The sequence below is a fragment of the Sycon ciliatum genome, chromosome 8 (genome assembly GCF_964019385.1).
Source record: "Sycon ciliatum chromosome 8, ocSycCili1.1, whole genome shotgun sequence".
Classification (NCBI taxonomy): Eukaryota; Metazoa; Porifera; class Calcarea; order Leucosolenida; family Sycettidae; genus Sycon; species Sycon ciliatum.
The window spans coordinates 34,147,025-34,166,761 of NC_088650.1; the positions used below are offsets into that span (position 1 = coordinate 34,147,025).

At 47.4% G+C, this 19,737-nt stretch overlaps 1 protein-coding gene and 1 long non-coding RNA gene across 2 annotated transcripts in view; both read left to right on the top strand.

Moving 5' to 3' along the window:
• The first annotated feature begins 2,506 nt into the window (after positions 1-2,506).
• Positions 2,507-12,153, top strand: LOC135822846 (uncharacterized). Its single transcript, XR_010554556.1, has 2 exons — positions 2,507-2,905; positions 9,620-12,153. It is a non-coding gene; the product is annotated as an uncharacterized LOC135822846 (long non-coding RNA).
• Positions 12,154-17,058: 4,905 nt separating this feature from the next.
• The window catches only part of LOC135822847 (CD151 antigen-like), a 37,435-nt gene continuing 34,756 nt past the window's right edge, over positions 17,059-19,737 (top strand). The window contains exon 1 of the mRNA XM_065335682.1: positions 17,059-17,685. The gene's annotated coding sequence lies outside the window, so the exon portion shown is untranslated. The remainder of the gene's footprint in view (positions 17,686-19,737) is intronic.

Consider the following 19,737-nt stretch of genomic DNA (forward strand, 5'->3'; position numbering starts at 1 on the left):
TTAATAATAATACTAATAATTCGCATGGATGCTTGTGTTGTCAATTTCTGTGAACCGTTCTACACACTGTATTAAAAGCGTGATATTTTCGCGGCGTTTTTAGTTCGCGTTTTCAGAACAGGTTTGCGAGGTTTTAATTTTGCGATTGCAGAATGGCATTCTTGCTAAACCTGTGGCATTCTTACTAAACCTTTCATGGATCTCCTTTTCGCGCTGTCTAAATTTCGCGATTTCCACGCGGTCGCGAATTTCGCAGAAATTAGACCATCGCAATAATTTCCCGATTTACAGTACTAGCTAGAGGATAGGTTTATTTTACACTGTAGATCTCCATGATGGTATAGAACAAGTAATTGCTGCTGATCACTACAGCTTCATACATACTTTAGTACACTGTATACTCAACATTGTCGGGTGCCTAGTGCCAGAGAACTTGTTACTGCTCTCCAAGAGTCAAGTGCAGTTTGTGAATGCACTGGTAAAGTCCAGTTTGTGAATGCACTGGTAAAGTCCAGTTTGTGCATGCACTGGTAAAGTCCAGTTTGTGCATGCACTGGTAAAGTCCAGTTTGTGCATGCACTGGTAAAGTCCAGTTTGTGCATGCACTGGTAAAGTCCAGTTTGTGCATGCACTGGTAAAGTCCAGTTTGTGCATGCACTGGTAAAGTCCAGTTTGTGCATGCACTGGTTAAGTCCAGTTTGTGCATGCACTGGTAAAGTCCAGTTTGTGAATGCACTGGTAAAGTCCAGTTTGTGCATGCACTGGTAAAGTCCAGTTTGTGAATGCACTGGTTAAGTCCAGTTTGTGCATGCACTGGTAAAGTCCAGTTTGTGAATGCACTGGTAAAGTCCAGTTTGTGCATGCACTGGTAAAGTCCAGTTTGTGAATGCACTGGTAAAGTCCAGTTTGTGCATGCACTGGTAAAGTCCAGTTTGTGAATGCACTGGTTAAGTCCAGTTTGTGCATGCACTGGTAAAGTCCAGTTTGTGCATGCACTGGTAAAGTCCAGTTTGTGCATGCACTGGTTAAGTCCAGTTTGTGCATGCACTGGTTAAGTCCAGTTTGTGCGTGCACTGGTAAAGTCCAGTTTGTGCATGCACTGGTAAAGTCCAGTTTGTGCATGCACTGGTAAAGTCCAGTTTGTGAATGCACTGGTAAAGTCCAGTTTTTGAATGCACTGGTAAAGTCCAGTTTTTGAATGCACTGGTAAAGTCCAGTTTGTGCATGCACTGCTTCCAACTCACAGTGTGTTGTTGTACACAGGTGCTATATTTCTGTGCCATGCACATGAGCTGCTGGCAACTCAGCATGTCAAACTGTGGGTGTCAGTCTGTGCTCCCTCTCGCGGGTATTTGCTAGCCTAGCCGTTGGTTGACGAATGCCATGTGTCTAATAGTTCGCAGTTTCCTATAATCTGGCCTTGCACCGAGCTCCCACGTCATTCACACATTACTTCAAGTGCTGCTCTGAGTTGCAATTTTCCTCTTATTTATGAGCTAATTGTGAACACCTCCCACGCGGCGTCGGAAGGTATTTGACATTGGTGTGGCCATGAAGAGGGGGGGGGGGGGGGGAGAGAGAGGTCGGGGCCTTCGCCCCCGGGAAAAATTGGAAAACTGCCATGGGCCCAAATAGCGGCCCATGGCAGTACTGCTTCAAGTAACATCCTACTACTATGGTAGTAGTCTGACTATGAAATAAATAATATTTCGTGCTACTTTGGTCAAACCTGCCGCACCGGTTCCGATACCCCTGCCTGAGTCCATCCCCGAACATTAACAGGCTCGGCTGCATGACAAGGATAAAAAAGTTCATGCGAAAGGAGGAAACGGGCGGTGAATATGGACACGGGCTGGCGTTTGTTCGGCGATGTTTAGGTGCTTAGAAGTTAGAGGCGTTATCACTATAATTATTTGTCACTGATATGTTCAGTTTGTGCATTTTGTACTATTATACATACACATGATACATGCTTACTCTTTGCTGGGAGTGGTCACGTGATGCTGCTGCTTTGTTTTGGTGATTACTGTACCCTTGGTTACTGTATGATGTTCCCGCCTGATTCGTGTGTTTTTATGCTGCTCCTGCTGCTGTTTTTGTTCGCGCTATCCTTTGCTTCCTCTTGGTACTGTCTCATCGTTTTTGTCAGATAATGACCACATGCACAGTCTTTGTTCTGGACTTTTGCTTCTGAATCTGAAGATGGGCCTGGCCCGAAAATTTATTTGGATTTTTTTTAATTTAAAATTATTTTTGGAAGAATTTGTAGACCGTTTTTTGGTAGTATATTTATTTATTTATTTATTTATTTCACCTTCCCGTGGCCAGAGAATATAGCTAGGCCAATGGAGGGAGGGGGGGGGGGGCGGTACGGTAGCCAGCCATGCATGGCTGTAAACAAAACAAAGCAAAAAAATAAATATTACACAGTCATGACTGGAGTGGTGTACAGCTAGCAGTTGCTACTTTTCAGTCTTTTGCCAAGTAGTTAGTTTTCATGGTTTTGGGGTGCGTGATTGCACTTCGACGGAGTCACTCATTCTTCGCTTCTTCTTTGGGCTGTAACCATGGTAACATCGATCAGAGAGCGATTTCCATGCGAGAGTGCATGGAGTCCAACTAGCTACTTATTACTTACTTCAAGACGTTTCTTTTCATGTGTTGTTCTTGACAGCACTTGAAACTATGATAGGTGCAGAACAGTCGTCCACTGTGACTCCGCAGTCAAAATAAGCTTGTGTTCATTTGTTCAGCTGTAGTCTCGAAACAGTCCGTCCAGGACCATGGATGATCATCACTATTTCAAAGAAGGAGCTCCGACCAACCTCTGATTTCCTACATCGCGGTCGCTAGTGAAAAATCGGCATTGGGACAAGAAAAGGCGGTCACCGGTCGCGTTCAGCAGGTAGTCGCTAGTCACTAGTTACCGTGCACATGATTGTATATTGATGATAGGGGTGAAACGATTACACATTTTGACTATAGAATAACCTAAACCTTTATCGACCGGTTATCGGTTATTTTTCGATTATTTCTTCCACAGATAAAAGACGTATTAGAAGCTGAAAAATGCAAAAATTGACTTAAAAAATTAGGAATTTAAAAACTGATCGTGTGGAGAAGAGAATTTTTTCTCGCACATTGGTCGATCTACTGTCGTGGACATGGAAATCCGGTCGCACGTCTATGCAGCCCCAGGGCGCTGGCCATGCAGCCGTGGATAAGTGGCACACAAATGCATTTATGCGCTGGAGCGCGCTGGTCGCATCGGATCAACATGTGCACTGCACGCAGCGTTCTGTACGCGCTGAGGGCGCTGTCCCCGATCAATCGACTGGATTTCCATGTCCACGACAGTACAATCACATCACGTGTATAATCATGTAGACAGTATGCATAATCGAGTAATCGAAACTCTTCGAATAACCGATTCGTTACCTTGCAACGATTTCTATTCCGTGTATTCAGTATAATCGTTTCACCCCTAATTTTGAATGTGAGACCGTCCGTGCCTGGCGAATTGGTCGGTAGTATCAGGCTGGTTACTAGTCACGGTGGTCGGTAGTACCATGCTGGTCGCTAGTCACGGTGGTCGGTAGTACCATGCTGGTCGCTAGTCACGGTGGTGGGTAGTACCATGCTGGTCGCTAGTCACGGTGGTCGGTAGTACCATGCTGGTCGCTAGTCACGGTGGTCTGTAGTACCATGCTGGTCGCTAGTCACGGTGGTCGGTAGTACCATGCTGGTCGCTAGTCACGGTGGTCGGTAGTACCATGCTGGTCGCTAGTCACGGTGGTCGGTAGTACCATGCTGGTCGCTAGTCACGGTGGTCGGTAATACCATGCTGGTCGCTAGTCACGGTGGTCGCTAGTCACGGTGGTCGCTAGTCACGGTGGTGGGTAGTCACGGTGGTCGCTAGTCACGGTGGTGGGTAGTCACGGTGGTAGTTTGGTATAGGTTTTACTGTAGTTTGGTTGGTGGGTACAATTATGCCAGAATCTGGCATAATTGTATCAGATAGTGTTGGGTTTGTTGCCTACAGGCTGGGCTGCTTGAAGGTGTATTGTTGTACTTGCCACCTCTGTTGCTTTCAGGGTTAAGATACAGGGGCGTTCGAACCGGTGCGGCAGGTGCGGCCAAAGCCGCACCAATAATTTCATCTTCGGATTTTTGAAACAATGAAATATGGGCTATTTGGGCCCAGTTTCCCTAAAATGTTCCCTGGTGGGGGGTGGGGGGTGTGTGAACCCGGACCCTCCATCTAACTCATGGCCCCACCAATCAGTGTTGAATACCTGTACCTCTCTATAGATGTATCAGTGTTGAATACCTGTACCTCTCTATAGATGTATCAGTGTTGAATACCTCTCTATAGATGTATGCAGGGGCGTCGCACACGTTACGGTCACGACGGTATTGACCGTACCACTACTATGTATATGCCCAAAGTAGAGGGGACGGTTTCAAATAGGACACAGGTTGCAAACCGGAACGGACTCAATATTCACTTTCTCTCTTGGTATTTTGATTAGAAAACATATGTCACAGTGAGACTACGATGTGTTATACTCCGAGCCAAGATTTCATGGCTCTGCGATGACCAGAAGCGCCATATCAAGCAGGTGCGTTTTTGACGTGTTGCTTCGCACTGCGACTTGAGTTTTACGACTTTCGAAAAATCAACTTCTTGTCGCAGGTAAACAGCGGCTTGCCTCTCGCCAATAAAGCACCGCATACCAATCAAAACTAATGGAAGCACACACAAGGCTTATTGTTACTCTGTACTGGCCGTCGTAGAGCGATAGCAATTACCTAATTTCAGACCCAGAGTGAATTTGACGTGCACTCTTAAATGTGTCCGGTTTGGAGCCACCTCTGATTTGAACTTTTTTGAAGCGAAAAATTGGGCATTTTGGAGGCAATGGGTCAACACAAAGGAGTGGCTCAGTTCGATTGACTCTGGCCCCAGAGCAAACTTCAACATGCCAGTTTCCTTCCACAAACATATTTCGAGTGAAAAATCAACGCTGATGATCGGTTTGGGTGTATACAAATTTGGCTGTCAAAGCGTCCCGGTATCGAGCCGTCCCCTCTACACCGTAAATCAATAAAATGCACTGATTTGGGCTCTAGATTTCCAAAATTTTCGGCTCGGCCATCCCTCCCCCACGAGTAAATTGTGCTTCAGATGGCTGACCATACCACACTAATATACCTTCCGGCATTGCCCCTGTGTATGCAGCAAGAACGACCATTTATTAGGGGGGCGGGGGGGGGGGGGGGGGGCGGTGGCATCATCCCCCAGTATGCCGCTCTGAAAAAAATCGGATTTTGCGGAACATTTGTTTCATTTGTCCATAGGGCCTACTTTGGTAGATAGGTTTGCATAGCCCACTATCACACTCTAGTTCCTGCAGATAGGCCTCCTGTACAGAGTAACATATTTACACTACATATTCCAGCCTTTTCACTTATTGCAATCTTCCATAGCTTTTTGCAGATAGTGAATTTTGCGTGAAAGTCATTGTGTGCATGGGGAAATAGAAAAAAACGGTCCGAAGATGTAACTGTTTTGCACCTTCTATGTCAAGTCACACCCTTGCTTCTGGCTAGATTAACTCTTGTGTAATCAATGCTGCTAGTGAAGCTCATATCAGATCCACTCTAATTTCGCCACCCACACTCATATCAAGTATTACCCACACTGGCAGCACCGCCGGAAGCATTTTTCAATTGCTCCGGTCGTACCACAGTCTTTCGTACTTCTTGTATACCGTAAAGTCGCGGATAAAAGCCGGGCTTATAAGCACATAAGCCGCTTTCTGCATCAGGCTTTAATGCAAACCAGGCTTGTATGCAAACCATGCTTATATGCACCACACTTGCATAGAAGCCAGGCTTCTACGTGCGACACGCGTAGATCTACCACTGACTACCGGTATGGTGGCAGTTTTACTATGCACTGTACATAGGGCATGCACTCTTGACCTACCCGATCCGCGCTTGCATAGAAGCCAGGCTTCTAAGCGCGACAGGCTTATATGCATTTGACCCGTTTGATTTTCAGGCTTCTATCCGCGATGTGCTTGTATGCAAACCCGGCTGTTATCCGCGACTTTACGGTAATATGGCGGGGGACATATGCCCTGCGCAGCAGTAAATATGCGTTGGTAGCTACAAAGTTGGTCCTGTGTTAACCTGACCAACCGGACGGGTTCCGGCAGGCCTGACTGGGGGCAGTGGGGGCATGGGTAGCAGCAGTCCCGGGATCCCGGGACAGATACAGTAAAACCTGTAAAACCTGTAAAACCTGTGACTACCGACCACCCCTTGGTGCCAGCAAAAGCGGTCTTTAGTAGCAGGTGGTCTTTAGTTAGAGGTTTGCACCGCGTGACCATATGTGTATCCCATTATAAGATGTATGTCAAAATGCAGCTAATACAATTCCCCAGGACTTGCGCAATGTCATTCTTATTTCAGGTCAAACAACACTTGGAGAGAAAGACGGAGAGATGGAGAGAGAGAGAAGATTAATTTTTGCAGACTTCAAATTCAGCTGCTACTTCTGAAGCCAGGAGTCAAACGTTCCCTGGGGAAGTTTCGTTTTGCGCTGGGCTTCAAATTTGTTCATGCGATCAATCGTACCGACTGTCCTTGTTGTGACTTCTCGATTGCTTGAACGCGATCCTTCAGCATCAGGACCTTGTGGTGCTGCTTTGTTTCTGGATTCCTTGATGCCATCGTCGATCCGTCTGTATGACTGGGGTGACAGAGCCGCCCAGTCTTCGTTTCTCCTCCGAGTAGTAACATCGATCAGAGAGCGCTTTCGATGCGCTCTCCAAGACATTTCCTATCATGTTTTTTCTTGACAGCGCTTGAAATTTTGACAGGTGTAGTGCAGTTCACACCGACTCCACAGCCAAAATTACCTGCGTTCATTTGTTCAGCTGTAGTATCGAAAGAATCCTTTCAGGACCATGGAAAATCAGTAAAATTTCAAGAAGGAGCTTCGAGCAACATTTGATTTCCTACATCGCGGTCGCTAGTTACGGGTCAAAAATTGTCTTTTGGACAGGAAAAGGCGGTCTCTGGTCGCGTTCAGCAGGTAGTCGCTAGTCACAGTGCATTTTGAATGTGAGACCTTCCGTGCCTGGCGAAGTGGTCGGTAGTACCAGGCTGGTCGCTAGTCACGGTGGTCGCTAGTCACGGTGGTCGCTAGTCACGGTGGTCGCTAGTCACGGTGGTCGCTAGTTACAGGTTTTACTGTATACCCCGCTTGGTTCACAGATATACCCCGCTTGGTTCACAGATATACCTCGCTTGGTTCACAGATATACCCCGCTTGGTTCATATAATACCATACTCAGGCAGCTTGGTTCAAAAAATACCCCGCTCAGTTCACATGGGTCACTGCAAGTAAATAAGGGAGTTTTGTTCGTCACGGTCTAAATTTGGCAAATTACCATGGGATAAATGGATTATACCATTCGTACTCTGCGCATACCATGTCCCTCATATTCTTGAAAATATTCAGCGGTATACCCCTATACCCCTATACCCCTATACCCCTATACCCCTCATAAATTAAAAAAAGTACAGTTAGCCGGATTGGCGGCCGCATTTCCTGACGTGTTGAGGAACACATCAAGCAAATACATTCGCATCCGCGGGCCACCACTTCACCCATACATGTAAAATCATGTACATTCACATCGGCGGGCCACCACTTCACCCATACATGTACATTCGCATCGGCGGGCCACCACTTCACCCATACATGTACATTCACATCGGCGGGCCACCACTTCACCCATACATGTACATTTACATCGGCGGGCCACCACTTCACCCATACATGTACATTCACATCGGCGGGCCACCACTTCACCCATACATGTACATTCACATCGGCGGGCCACCACTTCACCCATACATGTACATTCGCATCGGCGGGCCACCACTTCGCCCATACATGTACATTCACATCGGCGGGCCACCACTTCGCCCATACATGTACGTTCGCATCGGCGGGCCACCACTTCACCCATACATGTACATTCGCATCGGCGGGCCACCACTTCACCCATACATGTACATTGACATCGGCGGGCCACCACTTCGCCCATACATGTACATTGACATCGGCGGGCCACCACTTCGCCCATACATGTACATTTGCATCAGCGGGCCACCACTTCACCCATACACTGTATATCCTCAATGTCGAATGCAGACCTCACAAGTGAGTCAGGGGATACAAGAGGGGATAAGTCTCTCAACAAGCGGGCGTGGTAAAATCCATACAGCACACAGTACAGTCAGTAGCGCGATCAGATCTCCCCACACACTGTACACGTCATCAGATTTCCCCACACACTGTACATGTCATCAGATTTCCCCACACACTGTACATGTCATCAGATCTCCCCACACACAGTACATGTCATCAGATTTCCCCACACACTGTACACGTCATCAGATCTCCCCACACACTGTACATGTCATCAGATCTCCCCACACACTTTACATGTCATCAGATTTCCCCACACACTGTACATGTCATCAGATCTCCCCACACACTGTACATGTCATCAGATTTCCCCACACACTGTACATGTCATCAGATCTCCCCACACACTGTACATGTCATCAGATTTCCCCACACACTGTACATGTCATCAGATCTCCCCACACACTGTACACGTCATCAGATCTCCCCACACACTGTACACGTCATCAGATCTCCCCACACACATTACATGTCATCAGATCTCCCCACACACTGTACATGTCATCAGATTTCCCCACACACTGTACACGTCATCAGATTTCCCCACACACTGTACATGTCATCAGATCTCCCCACACACTGTACACGTCATCAGATTTCCCCACACACTGTACATGTCATCAGATTTCCCCACACACTGTACATGTCATCAGATTTCCCCACACACTGTACATGTCACGATTGTAATAGTGAAATGTACTTGTAACTAAAAGCTCGCAAGGCCCATTCCTCAGATGCACTAATGCGATGGTTCCTTTTCTCGTACTTCAAGTACCGTACTGGCAATATATGTTGCCGCGTAACGCGTAACGCAGGGGGGTGCGGCGTAACGCGCGACCAGGCTAGTGCGACAAATTTTCGTTGAGTTCGTAACGCGCGTCCGGCGGGGTGCGGCGATCTTTTCACTCAAAATGATGCGGCAAAAGCAAAAAAAATGATGCGGCAATAGCAAAACAGTGATGCGGCAATAGCAAAAAAGTGATGCGGCAATAGCAAAAAAAGGACTGCGGCAATATAGAAACCTGTGTAACGGCTCCTGTGCGACTTTGCATGTAACGCCCTGCGTGCGGCAAACATGTGCCAATGTAACGCTTCATGGCCTCACTGCGGCAACATATATTGCCAGTACGGTAGTAAGATTCTGGAGCACTGATGGCCGTGAGGAGTTGCATTTAATAAAAAGCAAAACAAAACAAAAACAGCACATTGGCCCTATTGTGTACGCCCTTGCACACGCCATGTTGCTTAGGAAATAATGGATATCTGTCATTATCTGAGCACTTATTGGTGTACATGTATTGTCTCTCTGTTCTCCGTGGGTTCCTGCAGCAGTCTACATCGTTCATGTTGCATGAATTACGTAAGCGTGCAAGTGCGCTGGACACAGAGTGTGCAATGTGAAGGAAGCAGCAGCAGGGTAAATCTCTGCCAACGGCAATGTACCCCCATCTTGTCAAGTGAGTTTTGCGTGAGTACGGCTTCGACCAGCTCCAGATACCAAAGCTGCCCCTGCTCTGGAACCGTTTTTTCGCTTGGATATGGCATCAGAATATCTAGTGTTTGTAACGATCGATGTGGGTGAATGGCCGAACTGCAGTCGGTCATTCCACGCCAGTCTGTTAGCCGCAGGAAAACGTTCTACTGGTGTAAAGCCATTGCCTACTTTCATTTGTCCCCTCCATCCGCCAAGTGCCAAAAGATTGGGCGTACGGAGATTCTCCAAGTGCAGTGCACTGTCCTGCTCTCCATGACCATTGCCATCCCGCTCAACACAGTGAGACAGTCAAAACGCAAGCGGACTGCATCGTAGAAAGCTGAATGGCAGCAAGCCCGTGTCTGAACCAAAGCCAGCCCATACCGGAAGGTTTTTGCAATACCGGTATACAGGTACCGGCTATACACCATTGCTACTATTAGCTGTCTGCAAATGCCCTTGCAAGGGAGGCCAAGTCAAAGACCCCGCGATTGTATTACATCTGATTCCCGACCTGAGCTCTACTGAACGCTTTGTTCACCAAGTGATATTCTGTTCAGTGCGAGTACTGGCTTTGAAAATTAGTACAAGTTGGGTAGTGGGCATAAACGCTCAACCCGTTTGCAAAACAACAACATTGTCGCCATGGAGTGTTGCTGGTGAACTGTTCATACTGGTGTTTGCTCAGGAGAGGTGGCTGTATTTTGGGGGGGGGGGGTAGTGTTGGACATGCAGCTGCGTTTGTGTCACTTTGTTGTACATGCTGCTGCACCGTCTTTTGCCCCCCCCCCCCCCCATACGCACTTTCCGTACTTGTCCCTGTTGTATTTGGCCGTGAGCCGTCTTGACCTCACTTCCCGTTCGGGACTGTTTGTACCACCATTTGTTCACCTCTTTCGCTTCCGCCTTCGCGCTTTCCCCTCACGCCTCAATAATATATCCCCTTGTCTCGTCTTATCTCGGTGTCCTTTGTCCAGTTGTCTCCTCAAAGTAAGATCAAAATATACATCTACTCGTACCCTCTGTAACCAAAGCTATTCGCCCATTTTTGGGCGTGGTTGCGAAGGGACAATACTTCGTTCTTATCTAGATGACTCAAGCGTCGCGTGGTCCCGTGTGGTCGGGAAAAATGAACCAGCTACAACTTTGTCAGAGTTTGCTGATGGAGTTGTCAGTGCTTTTGTTCCATCAGTTCAAGTCTGGTTCGATGTAGGGCTGAAACGATCATCAATAACTCCTAACGATCAACCAATATCATTAACGGTCGATATATTGGTTTTATCGATTTTTATCGGCTCTATCGAACACCAGTTTATGAAGAATTTCCATGATGCTTTTGCTACGTCACAAATTTGTGGCACCGCACTGTTGACATCTGTAGATATCTGGCTTGGTTTATCAACATAAACTACTCAAGTAGAGAATTTCATGTTGTTTCTAGAGCGAAGAATCTTGTCATCACCCTCTGGGAACTGCTCTCATCTCCGACTTCTCCCACAAATGAACCGAAGAAAAGGCAAAGTCTTCTCTCCTCATCTCTTTCAAAGCCACAAATCAATTTACTGCGCTTGAAAGTACATGATTGCACTCGTATCCACTATAGGATGGAGTGCAAGGGCTAGAATACTGTCACTGATATGCATCCATAAAAATCATTAGTACTCGTTTTGAGCAATAGTGATTATCGATAGCAACCTTAACGATCGATATGCGAGTTATCGGTATAATTGTTTCAGCCCTAGTTCGATGTGTACTTTCCTTGCAGTCAAGCTGTGCTTTCTTGTCGATCTGGTTCTTTCTTTTCCCATACCCATTTTGCCATGGCGTTCTTTGCTGCAATATCAGCTGTGGAAGGGCTTCATGCAGCTGTTCATGTGTTGAGTAGAATTGTTTCTGTTGCTGTGGTGTGCTGCTGCTGTTCCTGCTGCTGTGCTGTTGCTACCTCTGCTGTTGCTCTGGTGTAGCTGTCGCTGCTGCTGCTGTACAGTGCTGTGGTGTTGCTGTGCTGTGCTGTATCAGTGGTGTGCTGGGTTCTGGTTGTCTGAAATTGCCGGCCTAATCTAATATTGTTATTTCCAATTTTCAGCGGCCAGGGTACTACTATCAGTACATTGTGGCTGTTTGAAATGGCCTGGGACGGCTTGTTTTGATATTCTCGTGTGTACATACCGGCGGGTCACCGTGTTCTGTGGGTTGTGTCTCACAGAATGGGGTAAGCTTATGATTATGACCATTCAGAAAAACCTCTCCTCGCCGACATCGGTGTCAAGGGAGGACAGCTCGTCGCAGTCCCATTGATTTTGTGTATATTAATTTTTAGTATGTGCAGACACTTGAACATGCGGTCGCCTGTGAAATACGAATTGCGGACACTCTTGCCTGCTCACAATACTGTGTTGCACTGTGTGTACTGTTCAGTGATGTCTGATTGCTTCGGGTGAACTCTGAACTCTTCCTCGTTTGTCAGAGATTGACGGCCGAGCTCCAGGCTCTCCACAACGAACACGAACGATAAGGACGTTAGTACGCTGTTGGGGAGGGAAGGGGGGGGGGGAGAGAGACTGGCTGCTGCTCTGTTCCGGACAGGTAGTCCATACTCAAGCAAGGGGCGGATAGAGAGCTCCAGGCTTTCGGCAACGATCACGAACGATGGCACGCTGTTGGGGAGGGAAGGGGAGGGGGGCTGGCTGCTGCTCTGTTCCAGACAAATGATCTGTACTCAAGAAAGGGGCGGACAAAATCCTTGAACGTAACGACTCGACCAGGCCGGTGTAAGATGGCCAGTGCCCTGCAGAGGAAGCCGATGCGTTGAGAGGCATGGATGGCAGCCATCCATCGGTGCTCTCCATAAAGGAGCTGGCTGTCGAATGTCACTCCCAGCATGCAGCTTGAGGGATTCCACCCCGTCAACTGCAACACCATTGAATAGAATGGACGGGATGGACCAGCAGATACGATGGCGTGAGATGGTCAAACAGGCGCCATAAGAAGTAGTGCCTGGCCACTTGGAGTAGCCTACATTAATACACGCAGTCACCTAGCAAATTGAAACTTGAACGCCATTGCAAAATGGGTATGGCAACTTGAACACCACTGCAAAATGGGCATGGCATTACCAAAAATCCCCTTGCCACTGCAAACAGCCACATGGTCTACACAACACAGTGAGCTGGCAACTTCAAACACCTACCATTACAACACGGGCCTTGGACCATTACAACACGGACCTTGGACCGATGCACCTTCGGCAAACAGCAGTACCTGGTCACACCATAGCAGCATAGGTCTATCAAATGCAAACACTGAAACAGACACAATCCACAGAACACGGTGACCCGCCGGTATGTACACACGAGAATATCAAAACATGCCGTCCCAGGCCATTTCGAACAGCCACAATGTACCCTGGCCGCTGAAAATGGAAAATTGGAAATAACAATATTAGATTAGGCCGGCAATTTCAGACAACCAGAACCCAGCAACAGCACTGCAACAGCACATCGACAGCACTGCAACAGCACAGCAACAGCGCAGCAACAGCACTGCAACAGCAGAGCAGCATTTCCTATATTAACCTAGTACGAAGTCAATACAATACTTATCACGACTGTGTTCAATCACTAATTAGTAAAAAGGAGTCAAATATAAGCAGTCAATATAGCCCTAAGGAGTGAAATATGCAGGAATATTTGACTGCTTAGGTAAATCCTTGGAAGTCAATACTAAGAGAGTGAGAAACACATAATTGTACTTGTACGCCCATGTACGTGACCACACAAGACACAAGCGGTACATAAATCATGTACTTGACCACACAAGACACAAGCGGTACATAAATCAAAGTAAATCAGTAGAAACGAATGGGTTTTGTGACTTCCATATGGAGCGGTTGCATGCATCAGTTTGTGGAGAACCATAATTCTGCTGCTGAAGTATACAAAACAGAGTAAAAAGATCAAGTCACTAATTTTGAGTGCTTGCTACTTGCATGATAAAAAAAAGTTCAATGGCAGATGTGGCCAGCGGGTGAAGAACCACCCGAACACTAGCAGACCAAGGCGTGAGAGTAGACAACACATAAGGACAATAGTACACCCCTTCAGAACTGAATAACTAATGGTAGATCACTAACGTCAACTGGGAACGTGTCAATCTGGCAGTACAGTCACGTGTGAGAATATGGATCAGTTCAACTTTGAAACTAATGAGAAGAAAATGCCTATGCGTGCGTCACTGGCCTGAAGCTGGAGGGTGTCGACGACATGGCCCGTTCACATATTCTGCATCGGAACGACCTCCCTTCATCCGCAGCCCTGCAACAAATACTTTCTTTTGTGACCAATCTGCTCCCAACAACTCACCCATGCCTGCGAAACCAGACTGACCTGCTATTAGGAATTGACATTGGCTAAGAAGATAGAGGTCAAAAAGAATACGTTCGACGGCTTGGGCTCGTGTTTTTGCATTATCACCAGCTCCTCCCATATTCGATTCCATCAACAGCCGCACAGGGCCAATGCCGGCATGTTCGGTATCAACCAGAACTCGCTTACGACCAGGTTGTAACTCTCTAGCAGCCTCCAGAAGAGATTTTGATACAGCTGGCTTGTCACTGACTAAGATCCACGGTACGGCCGCGCTAAAGCCTGCATAAGATCCAGGTCGTGGAACACGCTTCTCAACAGCCATAGCACAGGATGCGAACTCTTTCATTTTTATATCAGGCTTGAACTTGGCCACCTTGTCAGAAAAGAAAGCACCCGTGCGTACATGAAAGCACACAGTTCTATCCAAGCAGATATGATTCTCCCGTAAGTACCTTTCAACTGCTACGACTGTGTCCTGCTTGAAGCGGAACAGACGACGAAATACAGAACGAAACAGAGGTTCGTGGTTCTTTGCGCCAATCGCTTCAAAGCCATGTTTCTTGTTGAAAGCATTCACTATAGGCATGGCACAGTCAACACCGAGGTTGTTGCCATTCCTAAGGACTTCCGTCAGAGAGGTATTTATAGCTAGCTGCTTCAGGACCTCACAGTTGAAGCGAGCATCAATAATGGGGCTGATGATACCGGGTATATGCGATGCTGCATCAGGCGCAGGCAAAATATCCTTGCCCATTTTTCGTGCAAGCTCAAAGCGCGAGGCAAGTGGCTGACAATCAGTCACATGCCAGTTAATTGTCCCTTTCTCTCCAGGCAGCAGTGATTCCTGTTCGGCTAGGTCAAAGTACGTCTCCACAGGGAAATGAGAAGGTGAATTGATGAAGTAAGCTCTTTCTGTAACTACAGCTAGAGCGTAGCCCGTCATAAATGCATTCAGTCCTTCGCCCATGGCGTAACAGGGCTGCCGACAAGTCAATACTAGGGCCGACAATGGTCTCTTGCCACTGCACATTTCTTCTTGCAGAATCGCATGCCTGTTGAGAAGATTGATCCAGTCGGATGTTTGTACTGGCTTTGGGTACGTTATGTCCCAATCGTATGCATTCCAATCCAGAGGGTTTTTCGGCAACTGTGATTGTATTTCTGCTGGACGAAGTGGAGGACACCTTCCCAATGCCAATGGGTCCGTGCCTGTCACATTCCCCGTGAAAACCCCATAGTGATCACTACTGCGCAAACTCCACCACATCGACCACATCCACCACATCAGTGCAGCAAGGAGACATGCTGTGAGGCCAATGAACGACATACGCCGGTAGATTCCACTGGGGAAACGCAACCTCGCCATCTTCTATCTCCAACCGTGAGCACGTGTTCCAGTATTCCAATCAGTAGCTGTGCTGTGCTCAGCAACACCGTTACAAGACTACTACTGACACGAATTAGTCTGTGCGGCCTTCAGCTTTGTTGAGGTAGCTAGATTTATTAACGTTATTAGTAAAATAGGAACATTGTTAGCGCAACCTAGCGCAAGCACGGGAAATATTAGATTGGTTGAGCAGGAAACCAGGGTGCTGGAGACTTGCGCTGCAAATGCAAGACGAAAGCCGAGGGGAGGATGGTGCACTATGATCCGCCAGGACGCTGGACTAGTCCGAGTAGTCCGAGTCCTTCTTCTTGGACTTTGCCCGCTAGGTATAGGCACTAACTAAATAATATAATAATGCAAGAGAAAATTTTTAATTAAAATTATTTTAAAAATCTCTTTCCCTCAAATCAGTCAATATTTTAAAAATAATAATAATTATTATGCTCTTGCAACGCCAAGGCCCAAGGCCTAGCGCCTTTGCCTTTGGCCGGCGTTGGACTTGGTATCCGGACTTTGTACATGACTGTACATGTAGAGGATGCATGGTGCTGGTGAAGTGGTGTTCCAACCAAACACGTAGTCGTAGATTCTACAGTAGATCTACGTACGTGTGTAGATCTACTAAGTACGCGTCGGTCCGGATGCGCATGCGGTAAACTCGGCCTTCACTTCACTAGTCTTCAGTCCAGAACTACGTAGAAGCACTGTACTCTCTTGTCTGTAGTACAGACAGTGTACAATTTTGTAGTCTTGTACCATGTGTACAGTAGTCAGTACTACAGTACTACTATTACTAAGTACAAGTCTTGTAGATGTACAGACCAGAGAGTGGTATTTTACGACTCCCTGGTAGTGGTACAGACCGACACTGTGACTCGTGTGTGACTGTGAGTGACCATGGACATGGTGACAACTAGTACTACCGTACTGGCAATATATGTTGCCGCAGTGAGGCCATGAAGCGTTACTTTGGCACATGTTTGCCGCACGCAGGGCGTTACATGCAAAGTCGCACAGGATCTAGGAGCCGTTAACGTTACACAGGTTTCTATATTGCCGCAGTCCTTTTTTTTGCTATTGCCGCATCACTTTTTTGCTATTGCCGCATCATTTTTTGCTTTTGCCGCATCATTTTGAGTGAAAAGATCGCCGCACCCCGCCGGACGCGCGTTACGAACTCAACGAAAATTTGTCGCACTAGCCTGGTCGCGCGTTACGCCGCACCCCCCTGCGTTACGCGTTACGCGGCAACATATATTGCCAGTACGGTAGTAGTAGAGTACTAGTACTAGGACAGACTCGGTGCCAGTGCAGTGACAGACTAGACTAGACTGTGCGCTGTACAGCCTGGCTGTAGTGTAGACTGTAGAGCTACATCATCCAGTACAATGACGACATCATTACATGACATTGACATTGTACAATCAATGCATCATGTTCATCATAAAATTTCGTGAGTAGAGTCTACGCGATATGCTCACACACACTAGCTGTCGTCGTGTCGAGCGAGCTAGGTCTCATTCATCGATCAGCCGAGCGTGTGCGATTTTCATAAAACAGTCTTTCGTCTCTCTTTTTGGTTTCCCAAGCTCGAGTACTCTCGTGTTTCTTGCCCGTCTTGTCAGTGCACCTAGTGTGAAGTGATGTCCATGGTTGATTATTGTTGAGGGCTACACTACCATGGTCAGGCTGCTAGTCTCGTCCACCACGTCCTTGTTGAGAAGTAGAACAGAGTGATCGTTCCGTAATTGTAACCCACTCAGGTGCCGTGCACCAATTCAGATTACTTCACCGGTGCACCTGTACTGTGCACCTGTAATCATGGTAATCCCGCATGCCGCACTGCACTGCACTGCAACATAGGTGTTCCGCGAAACCGGTACAGACAAATGTCGTTGTTTGAACGATTCTCAGCTAGCAGCTACGCTCAACACGCTCAGCTACCGTACCCATCATGCTAGCGATAGTGGAGGAGTTCTCCTGCGTCGGCATGCTCGCAGGCAAACTCGTTCACAAAGACGTGCCGACGACCATTCGAGTCGTCGTTTCGTCTGCTGAAATAAAAGCAAACATCGCGTGCAAATGACGCCTGAGTCAGTGAGTGGAGACTAGCTTTGCTGGACGAATAATTATCCACATTCAACCTGGTAGTTTTCGCTTTATGGAGGTAAGCAACTAGCGCTGGACTTTTACTCTCATGTTCTACAGCATAGTATACTTTCAGCGTGCGCGCGTGTGTGCGCGTGCGCGCGTGTGTGTGCGTGTGTGTACAAGTTGCTATGTCTAACACAGCTTGTTCGCTATCATTGCTTCAGTGATCGGCAGGTTTATTATATTATTATATTTGAGGATTTCCCAAAGACATACCGTATTTTACCGGTTGCAAGTCGACCCCGGTTATAGGTCGACCCTCATATCAGGAGGTTTCAATTCTGCGTTTTAAAATTTTCACCCAAAGAAGCACTACTAACCACTCCCTGCTACTAACACAACAACAAATCATGTAAACATTCCTTATTGGAGGGTGTTACATCCCAATCCTTGAAAAAGGCCAAAAAACTGGCAAAAAATGTGTACACATGATGCACTCGTGCATACAGTGCAGGTCATTTTTTGTAAGATACTGATAGTTAATACTCATACTGATAGTTCCCGGTTATAAGTTGAATCCCGGTTGTAAGTCGACCCCCACCCTTTCCCCTTCTATTTTTAGTCGTAAAAGGTCGACTTACAACCGGTAAAATACGGTAGTCTAAATTTAAGGGAGTTCCATTATAACGGGAGGCTGTAAGGAGTTTCTTCAGAATTCCCAAACTCCATTGCAGCGTATTTCTTGCACTTGAAAACACCGCCATTCCGGCAACAGGCATGCCCTGATGATGCCCAATGGGCGAAATATTGGCAAAGTTATTTATTTGGTGCAGCTGAGAGCCTGTTGCCGGAATGACGGTGTTTTCAAGGGCTGTACGGAGTTCCATTATAATGGGAGGCTGTAGGGAGTTCCATTATAATGTGAGGCTGTAGGGTGCAGATAGCAAACAGTGGATGTCTAATGAACAGCCTAGCTAGATGTTCATCTGGATTCAGCTTTACGTCCATCTTTGACTCGTTGAGTCCCTCGAATGAATCGATCAATTCGGCATGTCCGATGGCGGCTATTACGTACAAATGTAGGCTATTTGCAAGGGACAGTAGCAGTGAGGTTACGTCCTGAAACTTGCAATGGGGTAGACTACCACCATACAGTAGCAATGAGGTTACGTCCTGAAACTTGCAATGGGGTAGACTACCACCACCAAACAGTAGTCTGCTAGAAAATGTCCCCAAGCACCAACACGTGTCCTTGATTGGCTTGAATAAAGTTATCCACTGAAAATCACTTGCGGAAATAATCATATTTTCGTGTCTCCAACGACAATGCGCTAGCTGAATCCAATCTCGACCATGTGCTAGCTGAATGCAACCTCGACCATGCGCTAGCTGAATGCAATCTCGACCATGCGCTAGCTGAATCCAATCTCGACCATGCGCTAGCTGAATCCAATCTCGACCATGCGCTAGCTGAATCCAAGCTCGTGGCAGGAAACCACACGCGGAGCGCCTCCATATGCCTTTTCGATAAGCTACCAGCACTGAAACATCATGGGAATGATCCCTGCCCTCGCAGAAACTAGAATGATACCCTCTGGTATGGGTGGGTACCTGGGCAGTGCCGGGTGTTACAGGTGTGTACCCAGGCAATACTGGCTGCTACAGGTGTGTACCCAGGCAATACTGGCTGGTAAGGGGTATTTACCCGGGCATTACCGACCGGTAGGGGTGTTTATCCGGGCATTACCGACCGGTAGGGGTGTTTACCCGGGCATTACCGACCGGTAGGGGTGTTTACCCGGGCATTACCGACCGGTAGGGGTGTGTACCCGGGCATTACCGACCGGTAGGGGTGTTTACCCGGGCATTACCGACCGGTGCATGCCAGTATTTCCCATGTACACACTCGCACGCGGACTGCAACAAGGATGTTGGACTTCAAGATGGCAATGCAGCGCATAGAGAGGATAAGCTCTGGAATGGTCGTGGCACGCACTAAGCTTCAGGTCCTGTCGCTATGATCCTCTAAGCTTCAGGTCCTGTCGCTATGATCCAGAAAGTTGCATGTATTCAGGAGCTCTCGCGCCAACAAATCACTCCAATCGCGAACCGTGAAAATGCTGCTGCA